The following is a 9,559-nucleotide window of genomic DNA, read 5'->3' on the forward strand; positions in this document are numbered from 1 at the left end:
GCACAAGATGATGCCCGTTTGCCACCCGGACGTTTTAACTCACATAAATTATACATTTTTAGAAAGGTGATGAAATAGAGATGCCATTTCACCCCCATGTTGAGGGGGCACAAGACTTAGTTTTCTCAGCTCAACTACTTTAATGTTAGTATACCATACCATTGTATATCACGTGGTGGGCACAAGATGATGCCCGTACGCCACCCGGACGTTTTAACCCACAATAAATTGTACATTTTTAGAAAGGTGATGAAATAGAGATGCCATTTCACCCCCATATTGAGGGGGCACAAGACTCAGTTTTCTCTACTTTAATGTTACTATACCATATCAGTTTGTCTGACGTGGTGGGCACAAGATGATGCCCGTACGCCACCCGGACGAGTCAGTCAACATAAATTGTACATTTTCAGAAAGGTGATGAAATAGAGATGCCATTTCACCTCCATGTTGAGGGGGCACAAGACTTAGTTTTCTCAGCTCGACTACTTAAATGTTACTATACCATACCATTGCGTATGACGCGGTGGGCACAAGATGATGCCCGTTCGCCACCCGGACGTTTTAACCCACATAAATTATAAATTTTCAGAAAGGTGATGAAATAGAGATGCCATTTCACCGCCATGTTGAGGGGGCACAAAACTCAGTTTTCTCAGCTCAACTACTTTAAAGCAACACCATGTAAGTTCTGCTCTCGGGGTCCCCCTACAGTTGGGAAACGGTAATTTCTTCTACTTATGTTGTAAAATCTGTCACGGTTACACCAGAAGCAAGTTAGACATAGCGTACAATATAGGCTAGACATATTAAGGCTGCACATTAAATATTAAATTATGTGGTACTACGATACCAGTTAAGTGATACATTTGTAAAACTAGGCTTTCAGCTCAGGTCTGTGCACGTTCTCGGTATTGGGATAATGTTGGTAATCGTTGGTCTTATTAGAAAAAAAAACGATTACGATATTTATGAGCAATAGCGTAGCCTAATCTAGGGTGGTCATTTTTAGTGTCTTTATAACATAAAAAAATGGTCACCAGATATTGTATGCTATGGTATTCACGTCCATAGTAGCATATATTTGCACGCCCAAAATGTTTTAGATAGATAGATAGATAGATAGATAGATACTTTATTGATCCCCAAGGGGAAATTCAAGCAAAGTTTTGAGAGGCAGAGCTCTTATAATATGATGACAGAATCTTACATGTGATAACTTTGTTTTTCAAGATAATTGTTTGGTCAGTAGCCTATAGGTGGTAGATTTACACGTTGAGCTATAATTAGCATAACCAGCTCCCGTGCAGTTTGGTTGGCAGGATGATGACACTAGATGACAGAGCTAGGATACACGTGCTTTTGTTGACAAGCCGAATTCTGCAGGAGGAGTTCTCACCTCTTGGGCAAACTCGGACTGCCTGCGTTGCGTGTGAAATGTATATTCCAGGTAGCCTAGCCTATAGCATAGGCTACATTTCAGCATATCATCATATGAATATAATTTCGTGGGTTTTATTTTTTTTTCAAACGCCAAAAGATCACGTAGCTGATGTTTATAAGGCATCAACTGTCTATTCAACGCTCGCACGGAATTTGAGGAAGTGGTGGGGGAAGTGTAGCCTATGCCATAAAGCAGTCGAATTTTGTAGTTCTTTGGTTCGTACCGGTTCGTACCTGAACCCCAAAAACTACATGGTGTTGCTTTAATGTTACTATACCATACCATTGTGTATGACACGGTGGGCACAAGAAGATGTCCGTACGCCACCCGGACGAGTCAGTCATAAACATAAATTGTACATTTTCAGAAAGGTGATGAAATAGATGATGATATGGGATGTCATTTCACCCCCCATGTTCAGAGGGCACAAGACTTAGTTTGGCCCAACTTTATCGTAGCCATCTGAAAAACGAATATTGTAATTGTTTTTCTAACTAACTGTTAATCAATAGAACATCATTTATAGTTCAATAGTTAATCAACCTTTGTAATATGCATAGGTATGGTGTATATGGCTATGTAAAGGCCTACAATCAACATTGTAATCATTAACAATAACACAATACATCATTATAAATAATACGATATTTGCAATAATAATGTAGCTTATTAATATAAAATAAACTAAAATCAAGTTATCACTAAACATATATTTCTTAGTATGTTGTCTATAAATAAATTGTTTATTTTTTCATACGCTAATAATAAAGTATTTGTAAGTTATGTGTTCGGTAATCATTGATTGTTATCTACAAATTATTAATTTATGATAATTAAGTTATTAAATGTTTAATTATAGTTGCAAAATAAAGCATCAATTAACCATTTATAACGGATGGTTATTATAAAGTGCTACCCTTAGTTTTTTTCAGCTCAACTATACTTTAGGCCTAATGTCATTATACCCCCTACGGACAATTGCATTCCTACCCATAGTGTCTATTTATTGCAAATGTAACCTACATACTTTATTACATAGCCTTACTCTACTGCCCTTAATGATTATTCTTACTGTTCTGTATTTTACTCGTTTTATGTTATTGTTGAGTGTTGTAGCCTACTTTGAAAACAAAGATCAGCCTGAGTCATGTATTGTTTGTTTATGCAAACCTGGCCTATTTGTTTAGTTTCTTTTCATTATTAGGCGTTTGATCACTGGTCTTGTGTCCTATGTAAAGAACATACGTCTGTTTTCTGTGCAGCCAGGTGTCTGAACCTGTCGATATTCTGAATGTAATTAGATGTACCGCAAAGCGATACACAATATGAACGCTGCTCAGTTCTGCACATTCTCTCCGCAAATATCAATCACGCTTTTGTTTCCATCGCCTACTCCATCCCTTAATGCAACTTTTATGTATGTAAATGAATGTGTGCATGTGTGCCCTTGCTTTTGTGTATGAGTGCTTCTCTGTCTATGAGTGTGTTTGTGTGTTTGTCTGCTTGTGTGTGTGTTTTATGTGTCTCTATGTGTATATGTTCACTGTGTTCTCTGCCATCACTGTCACTCCAATTTCAGATCACACACACACACACACACACACACACACACACGCAGGCACACACTCACACACACACATGCGCGCGCGTGCACAAACACACACACACATACACAGGCACACACACACACACAGGCACACACACAGATACACCCACAGAGAGAGAGAGAGAGAACACACACAGAATACACACAGATAACACAGAACACACACAGACACAGCGAGAGAGAAAGAAAGAGAACACAAACAGAAACGCACCCCCCCCCCCCCCCCCCCCCCCCCAACACACATACACTTCTCAGCTCCGGTAGTCTCACACAGTGCTGCATCTCAGAAAACGTACTCAAAGAAGTGTGTGTGTGTGTGTGTGTGTGTGTGTGTGTGTGCCCTGTGCATCTGTGTGTGTGCCCTGTGTGTGTGTGTGTGTGCGTGTGTGTGTGAGTGTGTGTGTGCATGTGTGTGTGTGTGTGAGGTGTGTGTGTGTGTGTGTGTGTGTACTGTGCATCTGTGTTTGTGTGTGTGTGTAAGGGTGTATGTGTGCATGCATGTTGGCATGTTTGTGCATGTGTTTGTGTAATTTTTTATGTACATGTGTGTATGTGCTGGTGCGTGTGTGTAGGTATGTGTCTGTGTGTATATAAATTGTATGTGTGTGTGTGTGTGTGCGTGCGCGCGCGTGTGTGTGTGTGTTCCTGCATGTTTGTATGTTTGTTGCACCCAGAGCAACCATTCTCTTTTAAAACATACAGTATTTGTTGATTACTAGTTGATTAAAGGTTTCTAATGGTGTCACTTATATGTTTCTAGGACAAAAACTAGCAGAGATTGAGATGTGTGTTTGGAACAGTTTTTCAAATCCCCAGGGGGGATTTAGACTCCAGAGGGCTAATACCACCATCTACAGGGCAATGGGTATACAGTCCTGAATGTACATATAAATCCATTTATTTTATAGCCCCCCATGGATGAAATTCCACAAAACTTGGCATACTCCCAGAGGGTGTCAGGTTAATCATACAAATGAAATTTGGTGCAGTTCATAACATCTCATTTGAAGATAGGGGCAATTTAAGCAATATTACATTGCATTTTCAATTTTTACCATGGGGGTGCAAATCACAAATGACTGGTTATAAGCTAAGTTGATGCGAGCTCTTGAGACCAACATACCATTAACATTTTGTCATCCTCGGTGCCACGGTTCAGGGGCCGGTTTCCCGAAGCCTTCTTAACGCTACGTAGTTCGTAACCTCTGTCTTAAGCTCTACCTTAAGTACCTCACGCATTTCCCGAAACCTTCTTTGCTACGAATGTCTTTCGCACGTCGTTCGTTGGTAAGAGTGGTCTGGAGCACTCTCAGATCTCTCTTAGCTGCACCTTAGCAATGTTTCGACTCGCGACACTAGTCGCCGCCACTGTACCCTACAGCAATTTCGGTTATGCATGCAACTCATATGATACAAAATCACTATTTTGGTTCGCCAATGATTTTATGTAAGTATGCTAATTTAGAAAATAGTTTCTGGAAATGTTTTCATACAAATATGAAACGTGCACGCATTTGAAAATAATTAAAAGCGCTTTAATCTTTGCTTCCCCCCCACCTTCCTACAATGTTTAGGCCTAATGTGCTGGCTTGCTGTCATGTTTAATGTTAACCAAAGGCACACAATACTGAATGAGGATGTTGGTCAATCAGCTGTGATTTAAAAAAAATCTACATAGCCTATTTCAACTAGAAAAGCACAAACCTCCCCCAAGCAAACACATGTAGCCTACGCCTCCTGCATCCAGACGGTATACGAATCACTCACAAAATTAAATAGTTTCTTCCTTGGGTCATTTCAGATCTTCCCTGGAAATTTAATCGAAATCCATCTTTAACTTTTAGAGTTAGCCTATCTTGCAAACAAACGGACAGACAAACAAACAAACAAACTAGAAAAGCACTCAAACGCTTTCAAACATGAAGCGTTCGAATCTTTTTATCCATGCGGAAAACAAACTAACACACTAACAAACAAACCCAGATGAAAACATAGCCTACTTGGTGGACGTAGATCATTTAATTTCTAGACTACTTTTTTATCATTGTGTGCTAATAAGTTCATCCACGTTGAAGTTGCGTGAATGTTGTGGGGGCGATAGGCTATTATAAGCAGTGTTTTTTGGTGCAAAGAACGCTTTCTTAAGTCTGTCAAGCCTCCGCGTGAAATAAAAAATCGATTTCTGAGCAATCGATGTCACCTAATTCAGCACCTTCATGGTGGACAGTGCCTTATACGTCGGACGTAAGGAGCTTTTCGTAAGAAGACTCCTAACCCAGATAGCAAAATGGCATTGAATCAACGTTGAAAGGATTCGTTGAATCTGCATTGAACTCCGAAGTTGTTTCGACATTGAAAGCGCTCGATGAGATTGCCGTTGAAACAACATCACAATTTCAATCATCTAAAACGTGGATTCAACGTTGATTCAACCAGATGTGATTGCCGTTGAAATTACATTGAAATTTCAATGATAATCAAACGTTGATTCAACACTGATTCAGTCCTCATTCCATGGTACTAATATTGAAATTTGGTTGATTCAACATTGAAAACGTGTCATAAACATGCTTTACCGGCAGCTGGTTCCAGAACCTCACTGCGTAAGTTAAAGTGTTACGTTGTCCCGGTAAAGCTATTTGCTGTTCTAAACAAACGACCAGAAAGCGGCATTTTCGTGTTTATTTCAAAATGAAAATAAATGAATTTTAAGCGGTAAAAGTCACTACCATGTCGAGGCGTGTATGTATGCTTCTGGTGTAGGCTACAGAACACCACAAGCATACATAAACGCCTCGACATGGTAGTGATTTTTACCGTTTCAAATTAATTTATTTTCATTTTGAAATAAACAACACGGTGAGGCGATAGAAAATGCCACATGCAGGTCATTTGTTTAGAACAGGAAATCGCGTTACCGGGACAACGTAACACTTTAACTTACGCAGTGAGGTTCTGGAACCAGCTGCCGGTAAAGGTTGTATCGGCTGGCATAACATGTCCGTGATAAATACAGTGCAACAAACTGCGCTTTGAACAGTAAAAATGAAGATTTTCAGTAATTAAAAAAAGCACAGTTCACCAAACATACCATTGCCATAATAACCATGAATTCAAGTTGGCTTAACATTTGTCTCAAGTCTCACTAAGGAAAATGAATAACAAAGGTGTTGAATATGAAAACAATCATTTTATTCCTTGTTAATGACCTTCACATACAAAAAAACAAAGATGGCCTGTTCAATTAATGCAAACAACTCTACTACAAGTTCAATGTGTCAAACATGAGTGTTTACTCTGAAGTCAACCATCACATATTTTGCACACATTTTGCCATGACTAACTCAAAGTTATTATTAGGTACAAGAACAGCAGTGTGTTGACATCAATGTTTGGAATTATCTAAATGTACAACTGAAACTGATTTGTGAAGGTCAACAATACCGACCTGTGATGCATATAGAGCAGCTTTGCCAGTTCAGATTTCTCTCTTTGTTGGGCCTATATACGAGAGCATAGTAGCTGCAAAATAAAATTACCAGGATACCCTGCTTCCTCCACATAAGTCCAAAAATGTGAACAGTCCGTTTCATGAGCTGAACAGAGTTTCTTTCCATAGCTTGCGAGGAAAAAAAGTAGGCCGTGCAGTATGGTGAACATCATGAATCCAACACAAGGAGGCATTCTGATTATTAAAAGGAGAGAGCACAGAAAACACACGTGTCAAGTAATGAGATTTAGAGAGTTTCTAAGTCAAATAATTACTTCCATGGACAAACGGATGGGAGGAGTAAGAGCAGTAACAAAGTAAAATAAAAAAGGAAAAGTACTCGGGCAGAGATGTCTTTCAAAAAAAAAAAAGGAATGAGCTAGAAAGAATAAAGTTTGATGAAGTTGTGCAACAAATGAAGGGATACTTACCATAGTTTGCAGAATACCGGAGAAGGTTGAGAACGGAGTGTAGTGGACATCAGGAAGTCAGGCTTATAGGACATCTGAACATCTGCATCAGGAAAAAGAAGAGGGAACACTTTTGGCATACATGTGGAGTTTCAAATAGAGAGAGGGAGAAAGATATCGCTGTGGCAGACCTAGGATGATGAGGTGAGGTGATAGGTAGAAGTTATATAACAAAAAGATAGAAACAAGAATTTGGGGATACTTACCACAGTTTGCAAAAGACTGGAGAAGATTGAGAACAGAGTGTAGTGGACATCAGGAAGTCAGGCTTATGGGAATGCAAAAAAACCCCAATCCTGCCTGGTGCCTTTGTTGAGAGCCAGGACATCTGCATAAGGAGAAAGAAGAGGGGACACTTTAGGCATATATTTGGAGTTTCAAATGGAGAGATGGAGAGATGGAGAGGAGGGGGGGGATAGCTGTGGCATAGGCCTACCTAGGATGATGAAGTGAGCTAAAGCTATGCAACAAAAAGATAGAGACAATAATTTGGGGATACAGTGGTGACAGAAGACCACTGTTAATGAGACCGGTCATGAGACATGACATTATATGGATATTTAAGACGACCACAATCTACCAAAATGAGAATTGTTAGGTTTGAGCAGCAAAACCCATACGGAAAAGATATAGAAAAACGTATATGCCAGCAATGTGTTTTATATACAAAACGTTTATGATTTACTCTTAATCTATCAGGTTTTTATATGCCAGTGAAACCATTATAAGATCCTTGCTAAATCTGTGTAACCTGAAACATATAAAACATTAACCTGTAAGGACTGTATGACGTTGTATGAGGAAAACGAGAAAAGGGCCATTTTCAAGAGTAAATCATACAAGTTTTGTATATAAAACACATTGCTGGCATATAAGTTTTTTTCTATATTTTCCATATGGGAAGAGCTGACTGACGAGCCCACCACGACCCACTAGGATTGCATTGCTAGCAGTGAAAAATGATTGCCTAAGTTTTAGCAGTTTGGGCAGCAAAAGCGCTGGCTGACGAGTAAATGGTTTGAAATTGTTTGAAAGGCAATATTTGATGATGGTTTTCTGATTAGTCAGTGAAACAGTGGGTCACACCTACGACCAGATTCGCCAACGCATATGCAGATCATTCTTTTACGTGTGTCGGTAATATTCATAGCTCTCTCGCTACCGAGCTCAGCGGATCAACGGTCCCAGGTGTCGAGAGCTTCCTTCGGTAGCAGCTAGCAGCTAAAGCTGGGTCACGGCAAGGGCTGGAGCTCTGCAAGCTAATAAGCTAACGGTTAGCAGTTAGTTCTGGTGCTCCAATCTTCAAAATGGATGTAGCTGCTACCTGCTAATGGTAACCAACCAACCAACACTAGACTAACCATCCACGTATCGATAACAATTTAACCGTGAATCAATAGCAACCTTTCCAACTTCAAGTCTAAAAACGAATATTAACATAATAGCTAATCTAACTCACTAGCATAATGATGTTAGCACTAACGAACAACAAATTCAGTTCTTTCACCAACACGGTCGAACTACATCTTGGAATAACCCATTTAACAACTTTTTCTAGTTTAGTTTCTCAATAGTGACCGATAAAAAAATGAGAAATGTCGAACTTACCTTTACAAATGTTAAGCTGATACTTCTATTTCTTCTTCTCTAACGTTTGCAGTGCAGCAGCGAGAGGCTCCAGCTCCTCCGGGAGAAAATTCAAATAAAATGCTGCTTGCTGATTGGATGGTTGATTAAAGCGCGTACCAAAGCTCTATTCTAGAATCTTTGGGCCACACCTTCGGAACATTGACATTGAAACAATGTTGATGAAATGCTTAACTTTTAATCATGGGAAACCCAACCTTTAAGCAATGTTGATTCAACGCCAGTTTTTCAATGTTGAAATTATGATTACACTTAAACATTGAATTGATGTTGACTTTTTAAATTCAACCAAACATCAACCAATCTGACCAATTTTCAACTTTAAATCAATGAAGTTTGCTATCTGGGAAGTGATAGTTCGGGAACCACGACTAGAAAGGTAAACAACTTTGGTAGCCTAAGTTATACCTTTGGAGTCTTCGTAGCTCGCTAAGAGTGAACGTTATCGGGAAACCGGCCCCAGGTAGTTAGGCCTATGTAGGAAAAACTGCAATTTTTGGGCTTCGGGCGGGGGCAGCGCGGGTGGGGAGTGACCCCCGGGGACGAAACGAACATTTTCCACAGAAGTCTACTGGGGCTACATCGTTGACGAAAAATGACGGGGAAAAAAGAATTTTAATAAATAAATAAATAAATAAATAAAACTTTGACAACAACTATGACCGCTTCGCTAGCTATGCTAGCGGCGGTCATAATAGGCTAATTAGTGTCTACACGGACCTGGTTAGGGTCGCACCTAGTGCCTCAAGCTGTTCAAACTTAAATTAGGCTACACCACAATCGTCATACGTAGGCTATCCAAATACAAGATTTTAAGAGACCACACATGTGAGTTGCTGATCACACACAAAAAAACGTTTATTTTTGTAACGTCGTCTTAGAAAACAACGTTTAACCGAAAA

General features: G+C 39.6%; 1 long non-coding RNA gene across 1 annotated transcript; it reads right to left on the reverse strand.

Annotated features, from left to right (window-relative positions):
• Positions 1-6,209: 6,209 nt before the first annotated feature.
• Positions 6,210-8,997, reverse strand: LOC134089576 (uncharacterized). Its single transcript, XR_009940082.1, has 4 exons — positions 8,097-8,997; positions 7,217-7,338; positions 6,972-7,053; positions 6,210-6,735 (listed from the first exon to the last, which is right to left on the reverse strand). It is a non-coding gene; the product is annotated as an uncharacterized LOC134089576 (long non-coding RNA).
• Positions 8,998-9,559: the final 562 nt, after the last annotated feature.

Source organism: Sardina pilchardus, chromosome 8 (genome assembly GCF_963854185.1).
Source record: "Sardina pilchardus chromosome 8, fSarPil1.1, whole genome shotgun sequence".
NCBI classification, from domain to species: domain Eukaryota; kingdom Metazoa; phylum Chordata; class Actinopteri; order Clupeiformes; family Clupeidae; genus Sardina; species Sardina pilchardus.